The sequence below is a fragment of the Littorina saxatilis genome, linkage group LG2 (genome assembly GCF_037325665.1).
Source record: "Littorina saxatilis isolate snail1 linkage group LG2, US_GU_Lsax_2.0, whole genome shotgun sequence".
NCBI classification, from domain to species: domain Eukaryota; kingdom Metazoa; phylum Mollusca; class Gastropoda; order Littorinimorpha; family Littorinidae; genus Littorina; species Littorina saxatilis.
In genome coordinates this window covers 60,151,528-60,166,255 of record NC_090246.1, presented here as the reverse complement: position 1 = coordinate 60,166,255, position 14,728 = coordinate 60,151,528, and positions in this window count along the sequence as shown.

Here is a 14,728-nt window from a genome sequence, read left to right as displayed (position 1 = left end):
CACCATGAATCGAACATCCCGGCCATGGCTAAAAGTCCATCCATACTGCATGGTAAATTATTTCTGACACTCCCAGTAATTGTCCGCAGAGCCAGAAGCTAGCATAACCTAACAACGGTAGGAAACAATGGACGGTTTGGGGAAAGTGAGCTTTCGTGTTGCCCGTTCCCAAGGGGTGCAGAGGGGTTCGATCCTGTTCGGGGGGCAGCTATCGGAGTGCGTGTGTCTGTGTTGTCCCTGTGGACGGGTTGTCAGTGTTGGACCATTTCCATCTCTAATAACCAAACCAATCCCGTTTCGCAAACCCTCCGTACGCTAGTGGTTAGGGGAAAGTCAGGGGTGTTTCGTGGAGTTACTTGCTTCTCTGACATCTCGGATATATATATACTAGATGAATACCCGCTTCGCCGGGTACGGCTTCGCCAGGAAGAAGTAGAGCCGAATACCCGGCTTCGCCGGGGACCCGGCTTTGCCGGTGTACGCCGGCTTCGCCGGCGCACCGTACGAAGGAAGGGAGATAAACGCGCAAAACACTGGAGAAGATAAGGAAGAGTAATACCCGGCTTCGCCGGGACAGTGACCTTCTAAAAATAGTAACGGGAATATGGATTGAGCGTTGTGTTCTAAAAATAGTAACGGGAATATGGATTGACGCCACACGAAGGAAGGGAGATAAACGCAAAACACTGGAGAAGATAAGGAAGAGTTACTGGGAATGGATCTGGGAAGTTGAACAGAAAAACCAAAATCGGTTCAGCGCGCAGCGCTGAGAGCACGTGTTGAGAATTCTCATCGACCAGGTTGTGTCCGGGGTCTACCTGAATATGCCCACCAAATTTGAAGCAGATCCATCGAGAACTTTGGCCGTGCATCGCGAACACACACACACACACACACACACAGACACAAGTCGTATATATATATATATATATATATATATATATATATATACTAGACTAGATGATTACCCGCTTCGCCGGGTACCGGCTTCGCCGAGAAGAAGTAGAGCCGAATACCAGGCTGCGCCTGGGACCCGGCTTTGCCGGGTGTACGCCGGCTGGCGCACGAAGGAAAGGAGATAAACGCGCAAAACACTGGAGACCTTCTAAAAATAGTAACGTGCAGTGACCTTCTAAAAATAGTAACGTAGTAACGGGAATATGGATTGACGCCACACGGAGGAAGGGAGATAATCGCGGCTGAAAACACTGGAGAAGATGACAGACAGACAGACACTAGTCGTATATATATATAGATGATTACCCGCTTCGCCGGGTACCGGCTTCGCCGGGAAGAAGTAGAGCCGAATACCAGGCTGCGCCTGGGACCCGGCTTTGCCGGGTGTACGCCGGCTTCGCCGGCGCACGAAGGAAAGGAGATAAACGCGCAAAACACTGGAGACCTTCTAAAAATAGTAACGTGCTGTGACCTTCTAAAAATAGTAACGTAGTAACGGGAATATGGATTGACGCCACACGGAGGAAGGGAGATAATCGCGGCTGAAAACACTGGAGAAGATAAGGAAGAGTTACTGGTAGTGGATCCAGACCAAAAAAAACAAAATCGGTTCAGCGCGCACAGCGCTGCGCGCTGAGAGCACGTGTTGAAATATCTCATCGATGAGGTTGTGTCCGGGGTGTAGCTGAATACGGTGTCCAAATTTGAAAAAGATCCACCGAGAACTTTGGCCGTGCATCGCGAACAGACAGACAGACAGACAGACAGACAGACACTAGTCGTATATATATATATACATGTTATAAATACAGCATTCATTTATTTTGTAGTGTAATGTAGTTATTTTATTTTAATTTTATGCAATTTATATTGCGCACATGTAAAATATATATATATATATATATATATATATATATATATATATATATATATATATATATGTGTGTGTGTGTGTGTGTGTGTGTGTGTGTGTGTGTGTGTGTGTGTGTGTGTGTGTGTGTGTGTGTGTGTGTGTGTGTGCGTGTGTTGTAGTTTGTATAGTATTTTTGTTAACAGTAGTGTAGTGTAGTGTGGTGTAGCCTAGTGTAGTGCAGTGGAGGGTAGTGTAGTGTAGTGTAGTGCAGTGTAGTGTAGTGTAGTGTAGTTATTTTATTTTAATTTTATGCAATTTATATCGCGCACATATCTCAACCACGGATTCAAGGCGCAGGGATTTATTTATGCCAAGAATGCTGTGTAGTATAGCTCAGTGCACAGCAAATATGATGAAAGAGAAACGGTCATAACCAATGACGGTAAGTCCAAACTAGTAGCAATAATTGACATATTCCATAGGGAGACCGCACAATAACCCATCACGAAGACATGCGCATTCTCGGTATGAAGGTAATCCATCAAATCATACTCTAATGCGACCGTAGCATATATTTTTCTCTAAGCTCTCACGTTCCCCATTTCCTCTTTTAAGTCAGTACACCGACCAACATCTATGTGCATCTATCAGGTATATACGTTCTCCAAACATGCACAGCGAAGCACAGGATCTACCATGCAGTGTACGTAATTCCGACATTGACGAAATTCCATTGTATTTTCAAAAATCAAACAGATATATATATATGATATCCATGGCCGCATGTTGTATGAACGTAGGTTTTGTACCTCTCCTCCGAAAGATTTTTTAAGTGATATTTTATGTAACCCTACGATTCACAAGCAAACCAAACTCTTTTTCAAATAACCCCACGTTTGACCAACAAAACACACAAAACACACACAACACATAAGGACTTTGACAAATTCTTACCTCAACACCAAGAACAGTCCCAGGATCTGAAGTAGCAGCAACCAACAGACAATCCTCCTTGGTCCTGAGTAGTAGTACACTGTCCACTGTCCGGGCCAGTGCTTGCTTGACCACTCGCAGCACCAGGGCCTGTCAAGCCGTTATCAGGACTGTGGGCAGTATCAGCTGCCAGGCCGCACAACGTCCAGCCAATAATGGCATCAGGACTCCACACGACAACAACTCTCCTTGTAGCCTGAATCCAGAGCAGGAGGAAGATTCTGAGTTGTTGAAATGAACGGATATGCTCTTTTACCTGATTCCTCTAGCAGAGCTAGCTGGTTCTGAATTGCTGAAATACACGGATCTGCGCTTTGCCTGAATCCTCTAGCAGATTTGGATGATTCTGCGTTGTTAAAATATACACGGATCTGGTTTTTTTCACGAATCCTCACGCAGAGTTGGAAGATTCTGAATTGTTGAAATATGCACGGATCTGTTATTTTTATGAATCGACTAGCACAGTAGAATGATTTTGATCTGTTAAATATGTACGGGTCTGTGCTTCATCCCCTCTGTCTGTAGGCTCTGTTATTATAAGCACGAAGAATACAAGGACTCTCACAAGTTAATCAAGAATTGATGTTTCGAGTTGTAGGCTGACGATTTGAAAATAAGTGGGAAAATACACCAACGCTGAGAGTGATGCCACACCAACAGCCAAAAAAAGACAACAGTGCACGTGAATCACAAATCCATACTGGTGCTTGAACTGAACTCCAGTACTGTTCCAGCAGAGAGTGCAGTAGCTCTACTATCTACAGACCGTTGTCCTCCATCTGTAGACCAGAAGAGATGGGACACAGGTTGTTGCTAGCGCCGCTTGCCACAATTGATCGTGTCACTACAAAGACAGCGCGGAAGCAGCTTGCCTTGACTGACTGTCACGCTGCAACGACAGGGGAAAGCGGAACAGCGCCACAGCGGCTTACACGCACCGTTGTTTTGTCTGTGATGGCTTCAACAGAAACGATACTTCTGCTGCCGTTGTTGTTGGCGCTGCTGCTGCTGCTGTTGCTTTACGGCGTCTGTAGTAGTTGCGACAGCACACCAAATGTTTCATTGATGCAAAATGCACTGTTGTTTTTCTCTGATGGTTTCAAACAGAAACGCTGCCGCTGTTGTTGTTGCCGGTACTGCTTTACAACGTCACCAGTAGTAGCAACACAAACATAAAGTTTCATTGATGTTCCGTCAAACAAAAATCCGGCGCTGTTTTTTCGACTCTGATGGCTGCTGTTGTTACTGCAATTACTAAATCAAGGCTTCGGTAATAGTTGTGTCAGAAACCCAAAGTTTCATTGAAGCTCCAACAATCGAGAGATTGCATTCACTGTTGTCGTGTCTCTGATGCCCTCAACAGAGACGTTGCTGATGCTAATGTCGCACAGCGTACATTGTGTCCACAGAAACGCGAAGTTTCATTGATGTTCCGTCAAGCGGTAGATCGCTGACACCAGAAACACTGACCATGTTGCTACTATCGCTGGTTTGTGGCATCAGTAGTAGTGGCGACAGGAATCCAATATTTCATTGATGTTCCTGCAAGCGAGACATAGCTGACACTGTTGGGTTGCTTTTGATGGCATCAATAGAAACGGTGCTGCTGCTTTTGCTGCTGGTGCTACTGCGCAGTGTTTATTGTAGCGGAAGAAACACCATGTTTCATCGATGTTTTGTCAAGCGAGAGAGATCGATAAAAAGTAAAACAATCGGTGAAGCTAAACAATCCTAACGGCCGTGAGAGAGAACGTTAGTCATCAAGCGCAGGTGATGTGAGGGTGGAAACAAGGTCACTGCCCAGTCCATCTGTCATCAACATGAACAGAAAAGACAACAACCAACCACTGCTGTCGAGTGCTGTTGCGGTGTGTGTCCGGTGTGCGGAGACCCGCGCCGCATCCCACTGTTCATGCACAGTGGAGCAATATACTCACCACTACTCATCGGACTCACCAGCCACGCACCACCTCGTTGTGCTCTTCTTGCGCGACCACAGCATTAATTGTCTTGCGTTGGCAGCGACCCAAAACTAATGACAAGCTCACACATGGACAGGGAAACCGACCAAGGGAAGCCAGCTAGGTCGCTCTGGGAGAGGTCAGTCGCTATTGCTCCACCCCTCTCAGAGAACCGACAATGAAGGTAAACAGCCCCCACGTAACAAATTATGAAGGAGGAGAGATGTGATGCACTCAACGTTGTCAGCCGCACGTGCGATCGGAAGTAACTAATGTGTCATTTCAAGCATGCCCCTCCCTGGTCAACGCTAACCATACGGTCGACCTGCTAGCGTTACCCGTGACTGAGTGCTGGGCACTTACAAAGGCTGGCGACGTGCCAGGGGTTACCTGACTGACCAGACAGACGCTGTATTGGTGATCTGGAAGGTGGTTAACGAGGACACTTGATGCGTCTTGCGACGGAGGCTATCAATCATGAATTGATTGTTCTGATTTCGTAATCGTTCATTATTTGTTACTTACTTGCTTTGTTTATTAAACTCTCGAACATTTAACCGCAAATTGATTATTATAGTACGTAGAAAGCCAGTGAATGTTCACCATACGCACACCATTTTGTGTAAGCTTACTTGCAAGGCGTCACTCGCGGTGTTGGCGCTTTCCTTGCAAAACACCAGCATCTTTAGAGAAGTCATAGATTCTCCACCAAACTACACCAAAACGATGGCTCAAAACCGTGAAACCTTGTACTCCCAAACAGACAGAAACATCCAGTAAAAACCTCCGCGTGAGTTTTCAACCAGCAACCTGTAGCCGAATGAAGCAACAGTAACATCCCATCTCTCCAATCTCTGCGGGTAAGATCTTCAGACTGAGAAGGGAGCAGAATCAGACTCACACACTGAGAGGGGAGCACACTGACAAAAGCTGCAGCAGATTCACACCACAGCCATCGATCTGTTTTGGGCCCCAGAAGCTCCAGCCATCAAAAAAAGGAAGCAGCGTGGTGCGTGGTGCTTCTTCGGGTTACCAACCATTCACAAACAGGCACAGCTGAGAGAAACCACGAGCCCTCAGTCGGCTGTGAAGTAACCACGACGTCTTCAGTGTCACGATGTTACACAGCACAGTCGGCTGAAGTAACCACGACGTCTTCAGTGTCACGATGTTACAAACCACAGCCGGTGTAACGATTTCATATTTCCCCCGTGGTCATATTTCCCTCTCGATATATACTCAAGACTGAAATGTTGTTTCCTGGTAATATTAAGAAGTGAAATTATTTAAGGACGAAAAGCATGTCAGTTTCTTGCATGTGAAGACAGTTGGTGGTGAAATTTCATAGATTTAACCCCACAAATCGATTGTACTAAGTGGTTACGGCCCTTGAATAAGAAGGGAAACATTTTTAGGATGAATCAAATTTCTAAGTTAAATACAAAAAAATGGTTGGACAAATTTGGCCCCATGAATGTAAGGTACCCAAGGTCGCTCATCAGTACTATCGAAGGTTTAGTTTTTTTCAATGTGGAGTTTATACAAGATCAACGAGTCCGACAATCGAAATATGACCACGGGGAAAGATGTAATCGTCACACCGGCTGAAGTAACCACGAGGTCTTCTGTGGCCGAGACCGTGTCACCGTGCAAAGAACACACAGTCAAGGAGCAGACTGAAAGAAATCAGGTGTGTGTGCAAACCACCACTGGCAGTGGGTGGACCTTTCTTGGCACTGCTAATGCCGGCGCGGCACTATTCTCATACTGAAACTGAAAGAAACCAGTGCAGGGGCGGACGAGGGGGGGGCACAGGGGGCACGTGCCCCCCCCCCCCCGAAAAAAAAAAAAAAAAAAAAGAAGAAGAAAAAAAAGATTTTTCTATGCTGATTTTATGACCATTTCTAAGTTCAAATGGCACCATTTTGCTTCTTTGGGCAAATTTTTTTTTCGGGGGGGCATGCCCCCGGACCCCCCTAGCAAATTCGGGCGCTTCGCGCCCATCACATTCACTTTCGATTCAAAGTGCCCCCCCCCCCCCCCCTACAAAGCAACTGATCCGCCCCTGCAGTGTTTAGAAAGAGAAGAAAAGACAGAGCTCTGTCAACCAGCGGACCTTCTTGTTTGCTGCTGATGTCAGCACTATTGTGAAGTGGGACTGGCCGGATCCCCAACAGAAAAACACACGACACATTACCCAGAAACACCACACCGCACCGCACCATTAGAGGTGTATCGATGTTATAACTGGCAGACAATGGCAGAGCGAATGGTACGACCATTCCTTAACTTTCCAGCTGACTGTTTTCCAGTCACTGAGCGGAGGCTAGGCTGGGCTTCCTCTCACTATAACACTGACTACCAGCATGGGGCCCCTCTCACTATTACTGCTAGTTGTACTCGCCGTGACACCCACCCCACCCCCGACCCCGTCATTATTATAACTACTACTAGTATGGAGGCCCTGGAGGTCCTGTCACTATAACTACTAGATGTACTATCTGACACCCACCCCACCCCCTTCCCCCACCCCCGTCACTATAACTACTACTATAGCTGCCCCCCCCCCTTTCTCCCTCCCCACACCCATCTCCGGCAGCATGCACCCATCCCAACTGATGTCGCTGCAGCAGTGGTTATGGGTGGTGGTGGTGATGGTGGTGGGAGATTGGGCAACTTGGTGGTGGGGGTTGTGATGGTGGTGGGAGATGATGTGTTTTTTTGTTTTTGTTTTTGTGTTTTGCCTGCACTGTCATGGGTAGATTTGAAGAGGTTGACTGTCACGGTTGCAGCAGCTGTACTGTCAGGGCTGGACCTAGTGTATAAGAGGGAGGGGGTTCCAAAATGGAGGAGATCAAGGTTCATGGGATGGTCAGGGTCTGGAACTGTGACCCCCCCCCTCCCCCCCCCCCAGATGCTGTAAAAATGTAGCACTTAAAAGGGGTTTGTGGGTCACTCCTTCAGAAAAAAACACCTGAGGTACATTTGTCGGGTAAAGAGGGAGGGGGGGGGTCTTCCGGAACCCAAGAACCACCCCCCACCCCCACCCTAGATCTAGCCCTGACTTTCATATCAACATCTGACGAAGTACACTGTCATAGGACAGTGACGCTTATTCTACCAGGGACGACGATGCTGGGGGAGGGGGAGAGGGATGGATGATACCACAGAAACACGTACTCTGTGTAAACTTTGCCTTTGGTCGGTATTGTCGGAGTTGTGGACCGCCTCGGCGTCTCCATAGTCTGGTATTAGCGATTAATTCCGAGCTCGTGTCAGTTGTATTTGTTATCCCTCTGATAGCGAGTAACAGCTAACATTACTGATGAAAATCTGATTGCTGAATGGCTGCAGCGGATTGTCGTCCACTAATCTGTACGCTGGTCAAGGACGTCATCCAACCATATGATGTGGATATAATTATTGGGTTTAGCGGTACTGTACACAACTCTTGGTCAGGATGAGCAACGTTCATTGTCTGTTGAATGTGCACGCTGCACACATGGTTTAAACAGTATTTTATTCAGATACATACATTCAAAGCCATGGAGTGTAAGATGTAATAAAGGAGCACAACAAGATGCACTTATAAATGTGCTCTTGGAGACAAAAGAATAATGTGGCGGACGATATTGTAAATGCATAATATTTAAACCCGTCAGATCAACAGTAACACATGATTATATATACAATCGAGCAAGCTCTCAAGTCATGCATTCGTAGTTTTAAACAACAAGTTGCGTAAGGCGAAAATACAACATTTAGTCAAGCTGTCGAACTCGCAGAATGAAACTGAACGCAATGCAATTTTTCAGCAAGACCGTATACTTGTAGCATCGTCAGTCCACCGCTCGTGGCAAAGGCAGTGAAATTGACAAGAAGAGCGGGGTAGTAGTTGCGCTGAGAAGGATAGCACGCTTTTCTGTACCTCTCTTCGTTTTAACTTTCTGAGCGTGTTTTTAATCCAAACATATCATATCTATATGTTTTTGGAATCAGGAACCGACAAGGAATAAGATGAAAGTGTTTTTAAATTGATTTCGAAAATTTAATTTTGATCATAATTGTTATATTTTTAATTTTCAGAGCTTGTTTTTAATCCAAATATAACATATTTATATGTTTTTGGAATCAGAAAATGATGAAAAATAAGATGAACGTAAATTTGGATCGTTTTATAAAAGATTTTTTTTTTTTTTACAATTTTCAGATTTTTAATGACCAAAGTCATTAATTATTTGTTAAGCCACCAAACTGAAATGCAATACCGAAGTCCGGCCTTTGTCGAAGATTACTTGACCAAAATTTCAATCAATTTGATTGAAAAATGAGGGTGTGACAGTGCCGCCTCAACTTTTACAAAAAGCCGGATATGACGTCATCAAAGGTATTTATCGAAAATACGAAAAAAATTTCCAGGGATATCCTTCCCAGGAACTCTCATGTAAAATTTCATAAAGATCGGCCCAGTAGTTTGGTCTGAATCGCTCTACACACACACACAGACACACACACACACACACACATACACCACGACCCTCGTCTCGATTCCCCCTCTATGTTAAAACATTTAGTCATAAACTTGACTAAATGTAAAAAGAGAACACAACAGTTACATCAATATTTCGACAGCTTGTCGCTGCCTTTTTCAGGATGGTAAAAATGAGTGTAGGTAGTGACAAGTATTCAAGCGTCCTTCGCCTGCTGAATGATTAAACAACAAGTCGCGTAAGGCGAAAATACAATATTTAGTCAAGTAGCTGTCGAACTCACAGAATGAAACTGAACGCAATGCCATTTTACTCGTAAAATCGTCAGTCCACCGCGCACGGCAAAGGCAGTGAAATTGACAGGAAGAGCGGGGTAGTACTTGCGCTGAGAAGGATAGCACGCTTTTCTGTACCTCTCTTTGTTTTAACTTTCTGAGCGTGTTTTTAATCCAAACATATCATATCTATATGTTTTTGGAATCAGGAACCGACAAGGAATAAGATGAAAGTGTTTTTAAATTGATTTCAAAAATTTAATTTTGATAATAATGTTTATATATTTAATTTTCAGAGCTTGTTTTCAATCCGAATATAACATATTTATATGTTTTTGGAATCAGCAAATGATGGAGAATAAGATAAACGTAAATTTGGATCGTTTTATAAATTTTTATTTTTTTTTTACAATTTTCAGATTTTTAATGACCAAAGTCATTAATTAATTTTTAGGCCACCAAGCTGAAATGCAATACCGAAGTCCGGGCTTCGTCGAAGACTACTTGACCAAAATTTCAACCAATTTGCTAGAAAAATGAGGGCGTGACAGTGCCGCCTCAACTTTCACGAAAAGCCGGATATGACGTCATCAAAGACATTTATCAAACAAATGAAAAAAACGTTCGGGGATTTCATACCCAGGAACTCTCATGTCAAATTTCATAAAGATCGGTCCAGTAGTTTAGTCTGAATCGCTCTACACACACACACACACACACACAGAGACACAGACACACACACACACGCACATACACCACGACCCTCGTTTCGATTCCCCCTCGATGTTAAAATATTTAGTCAAAACTTGACTAAATATAAAAACAGTGCCCGACATCCCTTCTCCAAAGGCGCAGTTCTCTATCAGATTACCAAAATCAGCACTCGGTAAAAGCGAGCTAAATATGCAAGGTGTCTCTCAAATTTGACAAAAAAACATTCAGACATTTGGGCGACGCAAAACTTGCAATGAGCAACAGACAAACCTGTTTAGAATTGAGCTTGTTGCTTCTCTCTCTCTCTCTCTCTCTCTCTCTCTCTCTCTCTCTCAGGTTATAAAACATTACGAAAAGATTCTTCCAAAGACTTAGAAACTGGTTTGTTAGTTTATATTAATGAATCATTAACCTACAAGCGTCTTGAAAAACTTGAATCTCATGGAATAGAATCCATTTGGGTGGAAATATGCTTACAAAAATCAGCATCAATTATTGTTGGATTCTGTTACAGAAACCCAGCAGAGAAGGTAAACTGGTGTGATAAATTCATGGACATGATGGATGCAGTTTTAAATGAATCAAAAGAAATCATTCTTCTTGGAGACTTTAATATCGATCTTCTGAAGCAAAATAAGAATTGGTCGGAAACACTAAATATATTAAATTTACATCAAATGATTAAAAAACCTACTCGTATTACTTCCACCTCTAAAACACTTATTGATCATATCTATGTTTCTGAAAAACGTCATATTAAAGAAACATGTGTACCATGTTTTGCTGTGAGTGACCATTTTCCCATTTGTACCACATGGTCTCGTAAAGGGGTAAAAATTCCAAAAACAGGTCACAGAACAATTACATATCGTTCATTCTCTCATTTCAATGAAAGTGCATTTCTTTCTGATCTAAAAAATAGTCCACTTTCAAATACTTACAATTTTACAAACCCTGACCAAGCTTTGGATTTTTGGATATCTATATTCATTAATATTTATAACAAACACGCACCCCTTAAAACACATCGAATCAAGCAGATTGAAAAACCTAAATGGATCGACAAAGACATAGAAAATGCAGCAAATTACCGTGATTTTTTAAAAGAACATGGTACACATGAAGAGTACAAAGAACAAAGAAATAAAGTGAACTCCCTGAAACGAAAACGTAAACAACAATATTTTCAAAACCTCATTACATCTAAACAAGATTCAAAATCTATTTGGAAAGCAATTAACCAACTCACAAACAAAGACATTGCAAATAAATCCTCACAAGTTATTAATATTTCTGTAGATACACTTAATGAACATTTCTCAAAAATTGCCGATAAAGTGATTTCTTATGATCGGACAGAATCAAATGATTTAAAACTTTTGAAAGAATACTGCAATTCCAAACATATCCATGTTCATCATGCATTGCAACCAATGACTATATTGGATGTTTACTCTCAGCTACAACATCTTAAACAAAGCGGAACACGTGACATAGATGGGCTTGATGCAAAAATTATAAAAATGGCAGCTCCAATAATCACGGATACATTAACTTTCATTTATAACATATGTATCGACCAATGCTGTTTTCCAAGTAAATTCAAACAGGCTAAAGTGATTCCTCTTTTTAAATCGGGGGATACTACAAATCCTTCAAATTACAGACCAATATCAATTCTATCAATCCTTTCAAAGCCTCTTGAAAAACATATCAATAAGCATATTCTTTTGCACTTTGAGGACAACAAATTGATACATGATAAGCAATCAGGTTTTAGGAAAAAACACTCATGTCAAACAGCGCTGATTAGCTTAGTTGACCAATGGCTAAACAACATTAATAGTAACCAGTTCTGTGCTGCTCTATTTGTTGACTTTGCTAAAGCTTTTGACCTAATTGACCATAAACTCCTTATCAAAAAGCTTGAGATTTATGGTTTGGCAACTGATTCTGTTAACATTTTAAAATCTTTCCTGTCAGACAGACAGCAAAGTACTTATCTGAATCAATCATACTCTTGTAAACAAACAGTAAGGTTTGGAGTTCCACAAGGTTCTATTCTTGGTCCTTTACTATTTTCTATCTATATTAATGACCTACCATTATTTGTTAAATGTATGTGTGAACTATTTGCAGATGATACTACAATTCATTCTAGTCACAAAGATCTAAGTGAGCTAGCAAGAGTCCTCCAAGAAAACATTGATCGATTGCTGGAATGGTCAGAACTAAACCATATGTCACTGAACCCAAATAAAACTAAATGCATGCTTCTAACCACTAGACAAAAACGACAAAATCTATCATCAAAATTTCCTAAACTACAAATACAAAATCAAGATGTAACTGAAGTTGATAACCATAAGGTTTTGGGAATAACCATTGATAATAATCTGTCTTGGTCAAAACATTTAGATACACTTTGTAAAAATACTTCCAAAAAAATATATCAGTTATCAAAAATTAAACACTTTCTAGACCTACGCACACGGAAACTGTTTTTTCAGGCATATATTCAATCAACTATTGATTATGCGTCCACAGTGTGGGACTCTGCAAGTGCAAACACTTTGAAACACTTGTGCTCTTTACATAGACGAGCTGTAAAATTAATTCTTTTAAAAAATGCATCTCTCTCTATGTCTGATTATAAAAAATTAAAGATTCTTCCTATCAAATCACGATTCATCTATAACAAAGGTGTAATGATGCATAGAATTATGTCAGGGAATGCACCTACATTCATTGCCTCAGATTTCAAACTGAATAATTCAATAAAACTAAACAAATTAATTACCCCAACCCCTAGAATTGACCTTTACAAATCAAGTCTTTCTTATTCTGGCGCCTTATTGTGGAACTCCATTCCTGATTTAATTAAAATGCAATTCAGTGAAACTTCCTTTAAAGAAATGTATATGCTGTTTCTCTTGGAAACAAGTAAATAATTATGTGATAATAATACATCATTGCTTGATATTCATAATGCATTTTGAATGTCTTTTTAACTGTTTGACATGTTAATTATATACATTGTATTGTAATTAACTTAACTTCTATTTCTTCTTGTTATTAATCGAGTTACCCTCAATGGGCGAGGGCCGGACGAAAAAAAGCATGTATATTTTGCTTATTCTGTTACCCTCGATAAATAAATAAAGTTCAAAGTTCAAAGTTCTCTCTCTCTCTCTCTCTCTCTCTCTCTCTCTCTCTCTCTCTCTCTCTCTCTCTCTCTCTCGCTCTCGCTCTCTCTCAATCACTTTCTCTATCACTCTCTCTCTCTCTCGCTCTCTCTCTCTCGCTCTCTCTCAATCACTTTCTCTATCACTCTCTCTCTCTCTCTCTCTCTCTCTCTCTCTCTCGCTCTCTCTCTCTCGCTCTCTCTCAATCACTTTCTCTATCACTCTCTCTCTCTTTCTCTCTCGCTCTCTCTCTCTCTCTCTCTCTCTATCGCTCTCTCTCTTTCTCTCTCGCTCTCTCTCTCTCGCTCTCTCTCTCTCTCTATCGCTCTCTCTATCACTCTCTCTCTCTCTCTCTCTCTCTCTCTCTCCCCCCCCCCCCCCCCCCACTGATTCCCCTTTGTCCAAAATGTACCGCCCCGCCTCAACACATACAATACAGTATAGATTAACACGTATTCATGTATTCATTCCTCATAGGTTTTCCCTTCTCTTTTTGTCAGCCTAGCAGCATTTCTTGCTGCCGTTCGCAATCGATGCACACGTTCTGGTAGCTTCACAAGAGCTAGAGTCTCATCCATCCTTCTACTATACGGAGACTGCTTCTTCCCCCCAGGGCGTAAAACTGAATCGTAAAAAAACCTGTCAGAGAAATGAGGTTACAATGCAAATGAGAGAGTTCGGCGAACTGATACTATTGTAATTCGATTTTTGTTCTTGATTTTGGTTTTTTTGCGCAAAATCAACATATTTGATAGAAATTTGACATAGACAGAAACCTAGAAAACTTTATTATCTCGAATGTTTGATAGAAGTTTGGATGCCAAATATGTACTGGACCAAAGAATAATGCTGTTTTCGTTTATTTTATTTCTTTGTTTGATTGACAGAAAACTAGCTTGAATTGCACCCTCACTTTGTTCTAAGCTTCGTATTCCAAAAATTCAGACGGAGCGACCTGATATCATTTTTGTGAAGGATAGACTATGCGCGTTGTAAGCACTACACTCAGCATCTTAAACAAAACGCAACCCAAAATGCATGAAATTGCTCCGATTGTTGCATATGCATCATTATCTCACGTGACACGTCGATTCCAGGAAAACAGTCAAAGAAAATAATTTTCGACACTGTGAAAGTCAGCCCGTTGATGCCGATCCACAAGTGGCGACACACAGATGACATAGCAGAACACTGCAGAAAAGAAACGCCACAGCCACAATTCGCAAGAAATGGCCCCGATGTTGGCGATAGTTGCACGTGCATAATATACGTGACACGTACATTCCATGCAGAAACAGTT